The sequence below is a fragment of the Etheostoma spectabile genome, unplaced genomic scaffold (assembly GCF_008692095.1).
Source record: "Etheostoma spectabile isolate EspeVRDwgs_2016 unplaced genomic scaffold, UIUC_Espe_1.0 scaffold463, whole genome shotgun sequence".
Lineage (NCBI taxonomy): Eukaryota > Metazoa > Chordata > Actinopteri > Perciformes > Percidae > Etheostoma > Etheostoma spectabile.
Window position 1 is genome coordinate 77,210 of NW_022605615.1, and position 19,697 is coordinate 96,906.

General features: G+C 41.3%; 1 protein-coding gene across 3 annotated transcripts in view; it reads left to right on the forward strand.

Moving 5' to 3' along the window:
- Positions 1–1,271: 1,271 nt before the first annotated feature.
- Positions 1,272–19,697, forward strand: part of LOC116686758 (troponin I, fast skeletal muscle) — a 62,323-nt gene continuing 43,897 nt past the window's right edge. For 2 of the 3 annotated variants that reach the window (XM_032511814.1, XM_032511816.1), the window contains exon 1: positions 1,272–1,418. The gene's annotated coding sequence lies outside the window, so the exon portion shown is untranslated. The remainder of the gene's footprint in view (positions 1,419–19,697) is intronic. The other variant, XM_032511811.1, reaches the window with a different exon arrangement.

A 19,697-nucleotide genomic window follows, 5' to 3' on the forward strand; every position in this document is an offset into this window, starting at 1 on the left:
TATAGACTTAGTGGTCCCTAATACTGTATATGAAGTCTCTTTTAAGAGACCTTGTGGTCCCTAATACTGTACTGAAGTCTCTTTATATAGACCTTAGTGGTCCAATACATGTATCTGAAGTCTCTTATTATAGACCTTAGTGGTTCCTAATACTGGATCTGGAGTGCTTTTATATAGACCTTAGTGGTCCCTATAACTGTATCTGAAGTCTCTTTATATAGACCTTAGTGGTCCCCTAATACTGTATCTGCGAGTCTCTTTATAAGGACCTTAGTGGTCCCTAATACTGTATCTGAAGTCTCTTTATATAGACCTTAGTGGTCCTAATACTGTATCTGAAGTCTCTTTATATAGACCTTGTGGTCCCTAAACTGTATCTGAAGTCTCTTATATGACCTAGTGGTCCCTAATACTGTATCTGAAGTCTTTTATATAGACCTTAGTGGTCCCTAATACTGTATCTGAAGTTCTCTTTATATAGAATTAGTGGTCCCTAAACTGTATCTGAAGTCTCTTATATAGACCTAGTGGGCCCTAATACTGTATCTGAAGTCTTTTATATAGACCTTAGTGGTCCCAATATGTATCGACGTCTCTATATAGACTTAGTGGTCCCTAATACTGTATCTGAAGTCTCTTTTATATAGACATATACTTATATATTATTTACATATCTGAAAAGTGAGTGTGGACCCGGAAAACAAGAGTGACGTGAGGAAGACGCGAGGGTTAAGTTGAAGGCTTTTATTCCTGCTTGTTCCAGATGTCTTTCTGCTGCCCTGCGGGGGGGGGGGGGGGGGTGGGGGGGGGGGGGGGGGGGGGGGGGGGGGGCTCCTGGTGGTGGTTGGGGGGGATGGAATGGATGGGGGACATTAAAACAAGAATGCGTGAAAAAATGATTGGGGTAAATGGGATTTAAAAAAGAGATTTGGTGTTAGGGGGGGGCAGATGGGGGGGTGGGTGGGGGTGGGTGGTTGGTGTTGGGGGGGTGGGGTGGAGGGGGGGGGCGGTGGCTGGCGGCACCCCCGGCCGGGCGGCAGGCCTCAGCCAGAGGCGGGTTGGGGGCCAGGGCCGGGGGCGCCCTGGACCCCGCACAACGCACAAACGGCCAGACGGCCCCCAACTGGGCACCAAGGTGGCCACCAGCAGGGCGGCCAGCGGCACGGGGGCAGCCCACAGGCCCCAGGCGGCGGGGGGGGCAGCCTGACGGAGCGTGGGATTGATGGGACATACGAGGGGAGCGGTCAAAGAATGAAGGTATTTCAGGAGCTAAACGGCCCGTCCTCACGGCCATATAGAGAGGGAACCCCCGGACCCCCGTCCCAGCGCATATATACCCCCACAGATCCCCCCTTCTGGCCCGTGTGACTCCCTCGCTGCCGTCTGCCTCACCCGCCTCGCCGCCGCCACGTCTGCAGGTGAGAAACTCTTCTACTTTGGGGGATTAGTAGCTGGAGGGAAGCTGCTGATGCTCAGAGATGGAAAAACTGCAATACTTTCATCCAGAAAGTCTAAGATCACCGTGGGGGGGGGGTTTGGAGGAAATCATCTGATTTTTCTAAGTAATAATCACGGATTCACAAGTTATCTGACTTGACTCTACATTGCAGATGCTTAAGTTTACAGAAATGTTACAAAAAAGTGCTCTATGTGTATGTTTTTGCACAAATGAAGTACTTTATACCCGCTAAATCTTTATGTGTCCCAGGACCTAATGGGCAGAGACTTATTTTTGTATTTTTTTCAATCGTTTTTGAGCTCTGTAGCAAAACAAAAAGTGCATTATGTGCATGTTTTTGCACAAGTGAAGTACTTTATATCTGCCAAATCCTCGTGTGTCCCAGGACCTAAGTGTGCAGAGACTTATTTTTGTATTTTTTAAATTCTTTTTAGCTCCGTAGCATTGTTTTACGAGCGCAGATCTTTTATTAAGTTCTGGTTTTTAAGTTGGAAGTGAAGATTTCTCCGGTCTGAATGTGGGACTTTCATGAGTTTCTCAGGGGAGTTCTCCTTCTAAAATGTTAATTTCTTTAATTTCTTGCCAATTCCTCCGTCAGACGCGCGGGTCCGAACGCTCCGTCACTTCCTGGAGAAGAAGTCCCGGATGCTTTTGTTTTGTCTCTGATAATCAGAGAACTTTTTACATGTGTGAGAACATGTAGTTCGGCTCCTTCCAGCTCAGTTTTCAGCCTCGAGGATCCGATGACCTCCGGGTGCAAAATAACCCGGGTATCAGATTCCAGCTGACGGGGGGGTTTCACTCCGGTAACCTGGACAACTGAACAACTTTAAATAATCTGCGTCTGCATTCCCAGATTTAACGAGGCAGTTTGACAGCTGACAAGACAGCGTTCCGCACACACACACATATATATATATATATATATATATATATATATATATATATATATAGAGGAGAGAGAGAGCGAGAGAGAGAGAGAGAGGAGAGCTCTAAGAGGCAGAGAGAGAGACGAGAGAGAGTAAGAGGACAGAGAGGGGAGCGAGAGAGAGAGAGGAGAGAGAGAGAGAGAGAGAGAGAGAGTAAGAGGGACAGAGGAGAGAGAGAGGATAGAGAGAGAGAAGTAAGAGGACAGAGGAGGGAGAGAGAGAGAAGAAGAGATAGAGAAGAGAGAGAGGAGAGAGAGAGAGTAAGGAGGTACAAGAGATAGGAGAGAGAGAGTAAGAGAGGGCAGATGAGGGAGAAGAGAGAGAGAGAGAGAAGTAAGAGGGCCAGAGAGGGAGAGAGAGAGAGAGAGAGGGATAGAGAGAGAGATAGAGGGATACAGGTAAAGGGAGAGAGCGCGAAGAGCGAGAGGCTAGAGAGAGTAAAGAGGGACAGAGGGGAGAGAGGATAGAGGGATACAGGAAAGGGAAGAGAGAGGAGAGAGAGAGAGAGAGAGAGTAGAGGGACAGAGAGGGAGAGAGAGAGAGAGAGGATACAGGGAAAGAGGAGGGAGAGAGAGAGAGAAGAGAGAGAGAGAAGGAAGGGACAGAGAGGGGAGAGAGACGAGAGAGAGGGATACAGGGAAAGGGAGAGAGGAGAGAGAGAGAGAGAGAGATAAGAGGGCAGAGAGGGAGAGAGAGAGAGAGAGGGATACAGGGAAGGGAGAGAGGAGAGAGAGAGAGAGGAGGGTACAGGGAAAGGAGAGAGAGAGAGGAGAGGGTACAGGGAAAGGGAGAGAGAGAGGAGAGAGAGAGGAGGGAGGGGGTGACAACAATCAGTCATGTTGAATCTAAATACAATTTAAAAAAATCATTATAAAATACTAATAATAATCATTTTTATAATTGTTGTCAAAATGTAATTTTTTTAAAATTTTCTTTAATTTTTTTTTACTTTTTAAAGTTTATTTTAATGGCATTATTTGTAGTATAGTTATCATAATTATATATATATATATATATATATATATATATATATACACTACCGGTCAAAAGTTTGGGGTCACTTACAATTTTCCATTCCACTCTATCACAGACAGAATAGCAGCTGAACTGAGTGGGGGGGGGGGCTGATCTTTAATTCAATATCTACATTATCCATAACACGCAACCATTCTCCAATGTTCCAAAGGCCACATCCTGTTACTAATCCATATCTTTAAAAAAACTAACTAGAAAACATCGAGAAGCTTTTGCAGTTATGTCAGCACGTAATGTAATCTGATTACTGCCCGGGTTAAAAAAACAATGCAACTGATCTCAGCTGGGATTCGGTCTATAATGGAGGGCAATGGAAATTTCTAAGTGACCCCAAACTTTTGACCGGTAGTGTATATATATATATATTATATATTATATTATATATATATATATATAATATGTGTGTGTGTGGCGGAACGCTGTCTTGTCAGCTGTCAAACTGCCTCGTTAATCTGGGAATCAGACGCAGATTATTTAAAGTTGTTCAGTTGTCCAGGTTACCGGAGTGAAACCCCCCCGTCAGCTGGAATCTGATACCCGGTTATTTTGCACCCAGAGTCATCGGATCCTCGAGGCTGAAAACTGAGCTGGAAGGAGCCGAACTACATGTTCTCACACATGTAAAAAGTTCTCTGATTATCAGAGACAAAACAAAGCATCCGGGACTTCTTCTCCAGGAAGTGACGAGCGTTCGGACCCCCTTCTGACGGAGGAATTGGCAAAATTAAAGAAATTAACATTTAGAGAGAACTCCCTGAGAAACTCATGAAAGTCCCACATTCAGACCGGAAGAATTCACTTCCAACTTAAAAACCAGAACTTAATAAAAGATCTGCGCTCGTAAAACAATGCTACGGAGCTAAAAGAATTTAAAAAATACAAAAATAAGTCTCTGCACACTTAGGTCCGTGACACACGAGGATTTGGCAGATATAAAGTACTTCACTTGTGCAAAAACATGCACATATGCACTTTTTGTTTTGCTACAGAGCTCAAAAACGATTGAAAAAAATACAAAAATAGTCTCTGCCCATTAGGTCCTGGGACACATAAAGATTTAGCGGGTATAAAGTACTTCTTTGTGCAAAAACATACACATAGAGCACTTTTTTGTAACATTCTGTAAACTAAGCATCTGCAGTAGAGTCAAGTCAGAAACTTGTGAACCGTGATTATTACTTAGAAAAATCAGATGATTTCCTCCAAACCCCCCCCCCACGGTGATCTTAGACTTTCTGGATGAAAGTTTGCAGTTTTTCCATCTCGAGCTCAGCAGCTTCCCTCCAGCTACTAATCCCCCAAAGTAGAAGAGTTTCTCACCTGCAGACGTGGCGGCGGCGAGGCGGGTGAGGCAGACGGCAGCGAGGGAGTCACACGGGCCAAAGGGGGGATCTGTGGGGTATATATGCGCTGGGACGGGGGTCCGGGGTTCCCTCTCTATATGGCCGTGAGGACGGGCCGTTTAGCTCCTGAAATACCTTCATTCTTTGACCGCTCCCCTCTATGTCCCATCAATCCCACGCTCCGTCAGGCTCCCCCCTCCACCCCCCCATCCCCCCCACCACCAACCCCCCCCCCCCCCCCCCCCCCCGAGGGCAGCAGAGACTCTGGAAACAGGCAGAGAAAAGCCTTCAACTTAACCCTCGCGTCTTCCTCACGTCACTCTTGTTTTCCTGGGTCCACACTCACTTTTCAGATATGTAAATAATATATAAGTATATAGTCTATTAAAGAGACTTCAGATACAGTATTGGGACCACTAAGTCTATATAAGAGACTTCAGATACAGTTAGGGACCACTAAGGTCTATATAAAAGAGACTTCAGATACAGTATTAGGGACCACTAAGGTCTATAAGAGACTTCGATACAGTATAGGGACCACTAAGGTCTATATAAGAGACTTCAGATACAGTATTGGGGACCACTAAGGTCTATATAAAGAGACTTCAGATACAGTATTGGGACCACTAGGTCTATATCAAGGACTTCAATACATATTAGGGACCACTAAGGTCTATATAAAAGACTTCAGATACAGTATAGGGACCACTAAGGTCTATAAAGAGACTTCAGATACAGTATTAGGGACCACTAAGGTCTATATAAAGAACTCAGATACAGTATTAGGGACCACAAGGTCTTATAAAAGAGACTTCAGATACAGTATTAGGGACCACTAAGTTCTATATAAAAGACACTTCAGATACAGTATTAGGAACCCTAAGGTCATATATAAGAGACTTCAGTACAGTATTAGGGACCACTAAGGTCTATATAAAGAGACTTCAGAACAGTATTAGGGACCACTGGTCTATATAAAAAACTTCAGATACAGTATTAGGACCACTAAGGTCTATATAAGAGACTTCAGATACAGTATTAGGGACCACTAAGGTCTATATAAAGAGACTTCAGATACAGTATTAGGGACCACTAAGGTCATATAAAAAACTTCAGATACAGTATTAGGGACCACTAAGGTCTATATAAAGAGCTTCAATACAGTATTAGGGGACCACTAAGGTCTATATAAAGAGACTAGACTTCAGAACATATTGAGGACCACTAAGGTCTATAAAGAGACTTCAGATACAGTATTAGGGACCACTAAGGTCTATATAAAGAGACTTCAGATACAGTATTGGGACCAAAGGTCTATATCAAGAACTTCAGATACAGTATTAGGGACCACTAAGGTCTATAAAGAGACTTCGATACAGTATTAGGGACCACTAAGGTCTATATAAAAGAGACTTCAGATACAGTATTAGGGGACCCTAAGGTCTATATAAAGAGACTTCAGATACAGTATTAGGGCCACTAAGTCTATATAAAAGAGACTCGAAACAGTATTAGGGACCACTAAGGTCTATTAAAAGAGACTTCAGATACAGTTATTAGGGACCACTAAGGCTATATAAAGAGACTTCAGAATCAGTATTAGGGACCACTAAGGCCTAATAAAAGACTTCAGATCCAGTATTAGGGGACCACTAAGGTCTATATAAAAGGGACTTCAGATACAGTATTAGGGGACCACTAAGGTCTATATAAAAGAGACTTCAGATACAGTATTAGGGACCACTAAGGTCTATATAAAGAGACTTCAGATCAGTAGAGGGACCACTAAGTCTATAAGAGACTTCAGATACAGTTTAGGGCCCACTAAGGTCTTAAAAGACTTCAGATACAGTATTAGGGACCACTAGTCTATATAAAAGAGACTTCAGATACAGTATTAGGACCACTAAGGTCTATATAAAAGAGACTTTCAGATACAGTATTAGGGACACCTAAGGTCTATATAAAAGAGACTTCAGATACAGTATTAGGGACCACTAGGTCTATATAAAGAGACTTCAGATACAGTAGGTACCACTAAGGTCTAATAAAGAACTTCAAATACAGTATAGGGACCACTAAGGTCTATATAAAGAGACTTCAGATCCAGTATAGGGACCACTAAGGTCTTATAAAAACTTCAGATACAGTATTAGGGACCACTAGGTCTATTAAAAGAGACTTCAGTACAGTATTAGGGACCACTAAGGTCTTATAAAAGAGACTTCAGATACAGTATTAGGGACCACTAAGGTCATAAAAAGAGACTTCATAACAGTATAGGGACCACTAAGGTCTATATAAAAGAGACTTCGATACAGTATTAGGGACCACTAAGGTCTATATAAGAGACTTCAGATACCAGTATTAGGGACCACTAGGCCTATATAAAGAGACTTCAGATACAGTATTAGGACCACTAAGGTCTATAAAGAGACTTCAGATCAGTTTAGGGACCACTAGGTCTATATAAAAGAGACTTCAGATACGTTTAGGGACCACTAATGCTATATAAAAGAGACTTCAGATACAGTATTAGGGGACCACTAGGTCTATATAAGAGACTCAGATACATTAGGGCCACTAAGGTCTAATAAAGAGACTTCAGATACAGTATAGGGACCACTAAGGTCCTATATCAAGAGACTTCAGATACAGTATTAGGGACCACTAAGGTCTATATAAAGAGACTTCAGATACAGTATTAGGACCACTAAGTCTATATAAAGACTTCAGATACAGTATTAGGGACCACTAAGGTCTATATAAAAAGACTTCAGATACAGTATTAGGGGACCACTAAGTCTATATAAAGAGACTTCAGATCCAGTATTAGGGACCACTAAGGTCTATATAAGAGACTTCAGAACAGTATTAGGGACCACTAAGGTCTATATAAAGACTTCAGATACAGTATTAGGGGACCACTAAGGTCTATATAAGAGACTTCAGATACAGTATTAGGGACCACTAAGGTCTATATAAAGAGACTTCAGATACAGTATTAGGGACCACTAAGGTCTATATAAAGAGACTCAGATACAGTATGGGACCCCTAAGGTCTATATAAGAGACTTCAGATACAGTATTAGGGACCACTAAGGTCTATATAAAAGAGACTTCAGATCAGTATTAGGGACCACTAAGGTCTATATAAAAGGACTTCAGATACGTATTAGGGACCACTAGGTGCTATATAAAAGAGACTTCAGATACAGTATTAGGGACCACTAAGGTCTAATAAAGAGACTTCAGATACGTTATAGGGGACCACTAAGGTCTATATAAGAGACTTCAGAACGTATAGGACCATAGGTCTATATAGAGCTCAAACAGAGTAGGGACCACTAGGTCTATATAAAAGAGACTTCAGATACAGTATTAGGGACCCTAAGGTCTACATAAAGAGACTTCAGATCCAGTATTAGGGACCAAACGTCTATATAAGAGACACAACCCTTACTGTATTTGTTGCTGCAGCCGCTCATTCTGATTCAGGCAGCATCTGAACACACAACGAGAGTAATATCAATAACTTTCCCTTCCAATATGTAACTGTTAATGAAGAATATCACATAAAAACTCAGAAAACACACAATTACAAACATAAAAATGCATGTGGCTCACCGTTGTTTGATTGAAGAGTCAAAACAGTCGATGAGGAAGTCGTCGTATCAGACAATCAGACATTGGACTAAACTACTTAACAACAGTAATCCTATTGTCTAGAATACTCAATAAAACACAAGTTCTAATCAAATGCTAGAAAGTCGCGAAGCCCTTCAGTGCCAAAGTAAAGAAGAAAACAGATCCTGTAAGTTTATTAACGGGAATGACAACTTTTCTAAATAATACTAAGGATCGTCAAAGTGATCTCGTTTTCAAAAAATCTCTAACAATCACTGAAAATGTTTGGAATGATTTAACCCCTTATGTTGTCCATTGGGTCAATTTACCCATTTCTTATGACATTAAATATTGGGAAGACAAACGTACACAAAAAAAAAGAAAAACCATGAAAACGGCCAAAAACATACCTACAAACTTAAAAAAACACCAAAAATGTCAAAAAATGACCAGAACATTGAAAAAGTCCACAAACAACGTTAAAAAAAGCCATAAAAATGGTGAAAGAAGCGACAAAAAAACCCAAAATTTTGGGAAGACAAAACGCTATCAGCGCAATTATCGCTTTTTCAGACATGTTCTGTCAGTTTTCAAAGTTGGGGTGTTGTTTATTTTATATTTCTAATGTTAACATTTTTCAGGGATTAAAAAAAAAAGATTTTTTGGGAGAGAAAAAAACTAACCGGGTCCAAATTTGACAGAAACCGAGGACAACATGAGGACACATGAGACAACATGAGACAACCTGAGGACACAGGACACCTGATGGGTTAAGAAGACAGAAGCGCAAACAGGAATTGGTCTGCTGACACCATGTGGTCGTAGTAGAGTACAACACCTAAACCCTCATGTTGTCCCATGTTGTCTTTCATGTTTGCCCTCATGTTGCCCTCATGTTGTCCTCATGTTGTCCTCATGTTGTCCTCATGTTTGTCCCATGTGTCTTCATTGCCCTCATGTGCCCTCATGTTTCCTCATGTTGTCCCATGTTGTCTTCATGTGGTCCCCATGTTGTCTTCATGTTTGTTCTTCATGTTGTCCTCATCTTGTCTTCATGTGTTCTTCATGTTGTCCCCATGTTGTCCCCATGTGTGTCCTCTGTTGTCCCCATGTTGTCCCCATGGTGTCCCCTCTATGTTGTCCTCATGTTGTGCCTCCATGTGCACCTTTGTCTTCATGTTGTCTTCATGGTGTCTTCATTTGTCCCATGTTGTCCTCCTGGTTGTCCCCATGCCGTCCTCATGTTTCCTCATGTTGTCGCCCCATGCCGTCTCATGTTGTCCTCATTCGCCCTCATGTTGTTCCCTGTTTTCTCATGTTGTCCTCATGTTTGTCCTCTGGTGTTTCCTATACATGTTCTTTTAATTCCCAAAATAACAGTGATTCCAACGCTCTTGCAAGTACAAATTCCTACTTTCATTAATTTGGGGTTGGTGTGTATCTATTTTATGCATTGTAAAACAATGGAAGTGTTTGTTGAAATAGTGTTGAGTAAAAGTTGAGCATATTCCATCTGTGATTATCATCAACATCCATTCCTTTAATTTTAGGTCTCATAATTCCTAATTTCCTTCTGCTTTTCAACCTCAACATAGGTAATAATTTCCTATAAATGAGGTTTTTGACCATACAATTCCAAAAATAGATTGTAAAACTAAAGTCAATAAGTTATGTTACGTAGTCCAAAAACGTCCAAAAAAGTGACAAAATACTGGGAAAAAAGTGTCAAAGAGTTAAACAAGGGACAAAACATAAGGAAAAGTTAAAAACATGATAAAAAGCGTCGACAAAAGCGTTGATTTTCATTTTGACGGAAGACAACACAGGGTTAATCCCCCCTTTTTAAACATTGTATAAGTTATCTATTTTAATTATTTATTTATCATTTAAGTTATAAGTCAGGGCAATACACAGAATCTGCGGACGCGGATTTTTTCTGCGATCTTAAAAAAAAAAAAAAAATTCCAGCAAAACACTAAAAGTTGAATTTTTATTCGGATCACTGGCTGAAAACCGCTATACTTGTCGTTGTAGTTAATGTCTCTTCATACATTCTATATATAACCTCTATAATATACCATTTATTTATAGCAGCTAAATTGATAATTATATAAGCTATACATCTGTCTGTACCAATACATGTACTGCATAACATAGCTAATAAAGGTAAATACTTGCACAAGAGCCGATATAAAGCAGACAAATACTGTAAAAAGAAACATTCAAACGTATCTGCTTACACTACATTATAGTGTGTTATACACTATCTATACATGTTTAAATGCTGTTTAAATATGCGTTAATAAGGGATATAAAGTAAAAAGTGTTGACTGAAAATTATTTTCCTTTGAGTGGAAACAGATTACAGTATTAAAGTATAGCTCTTAATATTACATTTAAACCATAATAAATGTTTATAATAGAGAATCCCGCCCCCCCCCCCCCTTTCCATCTTTGAAAAAAAAAAAAAAAAAAAAAAATCATTGGGAAGTCAACGGAAAAGAACAATTATTTTCTGGTCCCGATCGACTCGTGCCTGGATCGCACTGATGTTTTTCAAAATAAAATATGATTTTACATGTTAGAAGAATGTCTCAGTTTGTCGAAGATATTAAGTTAAATGGAAAAAAGAGAAAAGGAAGTAAAATCGTAATAACACGAAATTCGTAAGAAGACGTAAATCGAACTAAAATTGATACATTTGAATTAGATGAAAAATACGTATTAGACGGAAATAACGCATTAAACCGGACAAAATAGGCTAAATTCCTATTAGACCGTAAAAATTTGTAATTTGACGCTAAAATCGTATAAGACCATAAAAGACGTAAAATTCGTAATTAAGACGTTAATAGATAAATTCGTAATTAGAATGTAATTACCATTGCAAGCTTAAATCGTAATGTACGAAATCGTAAAAGTTTAACTAAAATTGATTCTCCTCCGCTGTGTATGTCATCATATTTCTCTGGTGACGTAGGTCTGTCTCTGGTTGACCATGTTTATATGGCTCTGGTGACGTATGTTACTGTCCCTGGTGGACGTTTTACATGTCCCTGGTGACTTAATGTTACATGTCTCTGGTGACTAAATGTTAATGTCTCTGTGAGACGTATGTTACATGCTCTGGTGCACATGTTACATGTCCCTGGTGACGTAAATGTTACATGTCCCTGTGACGTCTGTTACATGTACCTCTGGGTACACATGTTACAGCTCTCTGTGACATTAGTGTACGTCTGGTGCCGCATGTTACATGTCCTCCCCGTAACGTATGTTCACTGTCCCTGGTGACGCTATGTTACATGTATCTGGTGACACATGTTACCATGTCCTCGTGACACATGTTACGTGTCTCTGTGACATATGTGTGTGTGTCTCGGTGACGTATGTTACATGTCCCTGGAGTAGTTACGTTGGCCGTATGTTACATGTCCTGGTGACTATGTTACGTGTCCCTGGTGGGTGGGAAAAAGTTGTTACATGTCCCTGTGACTATGTTCCTTTCTCTGGTGACGATTTACAGTCCCTGGTGACTTAGTTACATGTCCCTGTGACGTATTTAAATGTCTGGGACGATGTCACTCTGGTGTACTATGTTACCTGTTCCCTGGTGACGTATGTTACATCCCCTGTGACGTATGGTACTGTCCCTGGTGACACATGTATGTCTCTGGTGACGTATGTTACATTTGTACTGTCTTCGGTGACGTATGTTACCATGTCCTCGTGACGTATGACATGTCCCTGGTGCCGTGTACATGTTTACACTGTATTCTCTGGTGACGTATGTTACATGTCTCTGTGACGTATGTTGTATGTGCTCTGTGACGTATGGTTACATGTCTCTGGTGCGTATGTTACAATGCTCTGGTGACGTATTTTACTGTCTCCTGGTGACGTATGTTATTGTCTCTGGTGACGTATGTTGTATGTCTCTGGTGACGTATGTTGTATTCTCTGGTGCGGAATATGTTGTTCCAGACGACGTATGTAGTTTCACGAAGGCGACCTCCCAAAACCATATTCCACTTTCTTAACGTCAAGATTTTTCTCTTACATGTAACATTATTCTTTTTACACTTACACACATCAATTTGCGAAGCACGGCTCAACATTCAACCGGACCAAAAAATCTACTCTCCATTCCTCTCCATTCACATAAGTTTTTTTTAAAGATAGGTCGCATGGACACGCGAACCGTAAGAGCGGGAACTTCGGATTAAAGTTGTTCCATCACCTTTAATTGAATAGCGCAGTTAAATCTAAACACAGAAATAGTTTTAACTCAGATGGAGTTGATTGTGTCAGAGTTCAAAACCCTGCTTGAAAAACCAAAACACACAGCAATGGAACGAGATCTCTTCAAGAGCAAAATGTGAAATTAGATGTATTTCTCATCTAACCGTACGACACAACGCCACCGGACTTTAGCTGCACAACAAGCTTCTGCCCAGACTACCTAGTGATCCAGACAAAAAAAACCTGTGATCCGAACTAACCTAGTGATCCAATCCTAACCTAGTGATACGACTAGCCTAGTGATCCAGACTAACCTGTACTCGACTACCTATTATCCTAGTATCATAACCTAGTGTATCCAACTAACCTAGTGATACAGACTAACCTAGTGTACAGACTAACCTATGATCCAGACTCACCTAGGATACAACTAACCTATTATCCAGACAACCTATGACCCAAACTAACCAGTGGACCCAGAACCCTAGTGATAAGACTAAACTAGTGATCCAGACTAACCTAGTGACCCACTAACCCAGTGACCCAACACCTAGTGTTCCAAACTAACACCAGTTACCCCGAACTAACCCATTGACCAGTAACCTAGTGATCAGACTAACCTAGGTGTTGGACTCCTAGACACTAACCTACGTAACACCTATTAAACCCAGCTGGAAACCCAAACTAAGTCGCAACTACCATGACCCACTAACCGTTACCTGGACTGAACATAAAGACCCAGACTACCTCGTGTCCAGACCTACCCCAGTGACCTGGACTAACCCAGTGACCCAGACTAACCCAGTGACTGGACTAACATAGAGCCGCAACTAACTATATCCTACACCGTGACTGACTACCTAGTGTTACGCTAACTCATGACCTATGTCGACCTAGCCGATACCCTGACGATACCCCAGCTACCCTGACCGTACTAACCCAAGTGACCTGACTACATGTGACCCAGCACCTAACCTAGTGATCCAGACTACCCAGTGCCAGGACCAAGACTTCCCAGTGACCCGCTAACTCCTAGTGATCCATACTAACTAGTTGACCCAGCTACCCATTGACCTACTACTAGAGACCCAGAACTAACCTAGTGATCCACTAACCCCATGACCTGGACTGCGCTAGTGTTTTCCAGACTAACCTAGTGAACCGTGACTAACCTGGTGACCCGTTCATAGAACTTCCATCTTGAGGACCTTAGAGACGATGTGACCGGCAGCTAACGCTAACTGGTCCTTTGACAACAGCCGTTAATATTACTAAAAAATGATAGGTAACCGGAACAACGCTATTAGAGCTTGTCCTCAGAATAAATGTTTTGGTCGGAACCAAAGTTCACATCGACTTTGTTCCTCCGGGTATCAGCCACGCTGAAGGACGTCTATATTCCGATTGGCGGCTGACGTTAGCCGCTGAACCGGTCCAATTCGCTCATTAACCCATATAGTTACCATTGACTCCCAAAAGCCCAAAACGCGACTGCCGACAATTTGCCTCCTTGCAGCTAGAGAAGCTTCCATTGAAAATAGTCCGTAACTTATACACGCTCACTGGTGGCAGTGGTGGACGTCCGGCTTGCCGCTCGCTTTACCAAAAATACAATAACAGGCCGAAGCTGGAAAGTTGCAGATTTAATGAAACAAAAGTTAGTTCATCACCAAGAATTGTACATAAAAATGCTAAAAACAGCCAGAGAGCACGCATGGAGCGGGGTGTGAGTCTCTAGTCGGATCTCGACATCTTCCTTCGCCTGTCGCTTTGGTCCTCGATGTTTTCTTAACGCCTCGCCCGGCATCTACCAGCCTGCAGACGAACAGAGTCACACACTGTGATGTCTCGGTCAACAGCGTCCACAATTCTCGCATAGAAGAACCTGAACGCATACTGAATACAGCAACAAGCATCTTACCAAAAATGTAACTAACTTGGCAGAAGTTAAAGTCACCTTTAGGATATGTAGATGAGTAAAGTACAAGTATCTTACCAAAAAGATATTAGTTTGATTAAAGTACAATATCTGACCAAAAAATATACCTTGGCAGAAGATTAAAATCAACTTTTAGGACATAGTTGAGTAATACAGTCTCTGTACCAAAAGAAACTACTTCGTTGATTACAAAGTCAAGTATCTTACCAAAAACGTACCACTTTAACAGAAGTTACAGTCCAACTTTTTAGGATATTAGTTGAGTAAGGTACACAAGCATCTTACCGAGAAAATAGTACTTTGGCATAAGTTAAAATCACCTTTTTTAGGAGATATTATTGGTAAAGTGTTTTTTATTTGGGATCCCCGTAGCTTAGCCTAAGCAAAAGCTTTCACCTGGGGTGCCTTCAAATCTGTATCTAGTGATATACTCTTCTAGAAATCCATTACACATACGACTTAACATTGAAATACAAAATCACTATTCAAATCTACAGTTGACGCAAATTCAATACAAAAACACTACACTATAACTCTGTTTATTTAAGATATAATATCACAAAAACCCTAGAACCAGACTAATTAGGTTATTAACATATATTATATGAATACTTTGAAGGTATAGTGTCTTACCTCCTCTGCATGCCTCGTTGGAATAATGATGTGTCCAGTACTGAAGGAGTTTTTGTATTCTGTTATATGTTGTGTGAAAGTCTGAAAGTATCTAATATATAAACTGTACTAAATTATGGACTCCGGCCGACTATAATTATCTCATTGGGTTTCCGTAATAGTAATAGAGCTAATATTCGAAGGGTTTTCCACAGCTTTTAACCCTTTCCCTCCATTTTCCAACATCTGAGATGACATCTAGTTTAGATGCGAATGCATCAATCCTCTACTAGCACACTATTAAACATGGACAGTGGGTGTTTTTATCATAAGTCCGATAATCTTCATGTTAAAAAATCCACCTACTGGCAAACCACATAAGTGTCATAAACTTCCGAATACTGTATCTGAGATCAGGTAATACAGATTTTGATCACAGGAATAAGGAAAGGCGACCGCTGATAGTGAAGGTAAAAACATGGGACTTGGACCATTTTATATTCTTCTAAAAATTTGAATGGGTCAATTTGAACCGCATTACTATTAAAGGGTTAAGGTCAGAACAACAGGTAGGTATGGTAACAAACATCTTAAAAAAGATTAAACTTAAAATTATAACAATTCAACAGTGGATTGCAAACTACGGTGGGAAACCCTGCTTTACTGTCCATGACAATACGTCCATATTGTTTTCTGTTTCAGAGGCATTGTTTAAAAAAACACAAAAGAAAATATTTAGGGTGTATATTCGTGTGTATATATTATGTGTATGTATGTATTTGTTTGGTTGTTTTGTATGTGTAATCGCATTTTGGCAACGACCGTTCCCAGATATAAATTCCACGTATTTGTCGCACACCTGGCAAATAAAACCGATTCTTATGTCAAATGTGATTACAGTCCCAGACGTAGGCCGTCGGGTCTCACCTCCTCCTTGACCTCCTCTTGACCTGCTTGAGTTGCCACTGCAGTCCATTTGACCGTGTGCTTTGGAGCTCCAGCAGGCCTCACATGCGTCCGGCCGACATGCCACCTTCTCATGGGCGGGGGCTTCTCACAGCCGGCCAGATCCACCCCTTGATCTTCAGGTCTTGGATCTAAGAGGAACAAGTTGCTTGATGTTAACCCTTTGATGTCTCAAGGGCCGGTAGGACGAGTGTTTGCTTTGAGACCCGCCCAAAACTGTCCACGAGCGATGCATAAAAGTAATATTTGGTCCCTAAAGCTGGACTGTCAATCTTTGTGAAACCGTCTCACGAATGCTTTGTTTTTTGCAATGGAGTTCGGTCAAAAGCCTTGGGTTCACAAAAATGGCATAATATAGAATAAACTATTTAAAGATCAGTTTAAAGGCTAACCAGTGCTGGTTCTGGTTCTGGTGCTGTTGCCCAGTTCGGTGCTGTTCTACTCTCCAGCTCTCTAAGAACCGCTGATCTCCCCACCTGAGCCAGCAGACCGTGGTTTTCCCCCCACCCACGGTGGTTCTGTTTCCTCCCCAGACCACGGTGGTTCTGGTTTCTCTTCCTAAACCAACCAGTGTGTTCTGGTTCCCCCTCTGTCCAATCTAAGTTTTTGGTTTTGTTCTACACGTCATGATAAAAATTAAAATAAAACCAAACCCACCAACCTAAACCATGGAAACTCAAAACCCCCCAATTAAAAACTTCAAAATACCCCACCCTGACGTACCCGGTTCTACTCGCTCTTACCCTACGTTTGGTGCTGAGTTTGTAACCCGTGTCCTTGGCCAGAACCAGGTTTATTTTTTGTAAAAGTCAAGAACCCGAGTTTCCATATTTGGCCCTGACTCCGAACCATGACCGAACTGCGCTTGGCGGAGAAATACACATCACCGTGGATTAAAGCTCGAACACGAAGACGGTACACTCTTTATCAGCTTTGCCCCTTTGGACATCCATGTCGTAACCTCTTCCTTCCATCCCACTTTTTCGATGATGGCGTGCGCTCTTGCAGGCTTCCAAAGACAGACAAGACACCAGATGGACCTTAGTCAGCTGACTCAATGGACATCGCTGTCCGTCTACTTCTACGTCCTTTGTCATTTTTCCCTACTGACTTCCACTTTCGCATGTACAGTAAAGAAAGTTTCTTTGCCTTCAGTTCTGTCTCCATGTTTTTACAAAGAGTTTAAACCACCTCTGTTGCCCTCATGTTGCCCTCATGTTGCCTTCCTCAATGTTGTTCCCCATGTTGCCCCCATGTTGCCCCGTTGCCCCATGTTGTTGTCCCATGTTGTCCCCAATGTGCCCTCTTTTGTCCCAATGTTGCCCTCATGTTTGCCCCATGTTGTCCACCAGTTGCCCCTCATTTGCCCTCTGTTGCCCCATGTAGTCCCCATGTTGTTCCCATGTTGGCACCCTGTTGTTCCCCATGTTGTCTTCATGTTGCCCTCATGTTTGCCCTTCATGTTGCCCTCATGTTGTCCGCCCTGTTGTCCCCATGTTTTGTCCCCATGTTGCCCGCATGTTGTCCCCATGTGGTCCCCCAATGTTGGTCCCCATGTTGCCCTTATTTGTTCCCCATGTTGTCCCCATGTTGTACCCCCATGTTCCCTCAGTTGTCCCCCTGTTGCCTTATTTGTCCCATGTGTGTCACCATGTTTGCCCTCATGTTGTCCCCATTTGCCATATGTTGTCCCCATGTTGTCCCCATGGTTAGTCCCCAGTTTTGGTTCCCCTCATGTTGTCCTCACTGTTGGTTCGCCCGTGTGTCCTATAATCCAAAGTTCGTTTTAATTCCCCAAAATAACATTTATTCCAACCTCTTTGCCAAGTACAAATCTCTACTTTCATTAAATTTTGGTCTTATTGCTATTTTAATTCATTGTACAAACAAGCTGAGTGGTTTTTTTGGGGGGAAAATAGTATTGAGTAAAAGTTGACATCTTCCTAGTTTGTGATTATCATCAACATCCATTCCTTATTTTAAGTCTCATAATTCACTATTTCTGCTTTTCTAACTCAACATTAGGTCACAATGTTCCTATAAATATGAGGTTTTATTGACCATAAATTCCAAAATAACTTGAACACTGAGTTAATAAGTAGTGTTACATGTGTTGGGAAACGTCCAAAAGGACAAAACATTGATAAACAAGCGTCAAAAAGTGTTAAAAAGGGACAAAACATTAGGAATAGTTATTATCGCATATTTTTTTTTTTTTTCAATCGAAATCAGAAATCAAAGAGTGTTGATTTGACGGGAAGTACACACGAGGGTTTAGATAAAGATACCTAACAATCACATCTATGCAGGGATAGTAGTATACAACTGTTTAATTTGGCTAATATCTTGATTTTTTCTCACATGTTTTCTAATTGTTTCTGTAACTATATTTTTTAAGTTGTGAACTTTCCACGTAATTTTAACTACATTTGACTGTTGCATTACAATAAGAAAGCTTGAATTAACCCTCGGTGGTGTCCTCCCGGATCAAAAAGGGACAAAACATGTGAATTTGCTCATTTTTCAGACTTTGTTTCAAGTTTTCATCACCACCCCCTACTAGTTTTACTACCCTTTTATTGGACTTCATGGTCATAACCCTCATTTTATACAAATTGATTCCTAACTACTTAGAGATAAAAAGCAGAAGTTGTGAATATTTTATTTTCCGACTAATATTTAAGCTCAGAGGAATAACGTGATCAGTTGTATTATAAAGGCGTTTGAGGAATCATCCATCTTTTTATGGTAATTGGTTACAAATAAACTCATATTTCAGATACATAGACATGTTTTTAAAGGGTTCAAATCCGACCTCCTGTCCTCCTTTTCTGCCAGTGTCTCACTCACTCCCTCCCCGTTTCCCATGTCTTCCGCTGTCCTAGTCAAAATAAAGATCCGTACCTTTTAAAAATAATCTTTCAAAACACACCGATAGTACAGGTACCAAGCGCTAGAAAACAAATGGTACCACCATTTTTGCCCCCTGACATTTTTTTTTTACCTCTTGGGTTGTATGGTTGAGGGTGGACCATCTATGTCTTCTAATACTGTATATTGGGGGACGGACATATACCATTAATCCCCCCCCCTCCACCAAATCCACACCTATGACAGTACGACCACACGATTCTGATGACTCATCTACAACCGCTTGTCATAGTTTTGAAAATAAATTGGAACCTCGGGTTGTGTCAATATTGTTGACCGCTCAACGCCAAACCTTCAACAATATGGAGCCTCTTTTCTATTGTTTGTGTGTGTGTGTTGTGGTGTGTATGTTGTGATTTAGGTGTATGGTTGTGTGGTGGGCATTTTTTGTTGTGGCATTTGTGTGTATGTACTATATTGTGTATGTAATGTGTTTGGTAAGTGGTTATGTGCTCATGTTGGGGTGTGTTAGAGGCATTTGCCTTAATGTCGTCGCATGGTGTCAAGGTCAATTGAAAAATGTGTCGCAATTACGGGGCTGGGGGCGCCCGTGAGAAGGGGGAAGAGGGAAAGGAGGAAGAAAAAGGACGGCAAAAGAAGAAAACGAAGGAGGA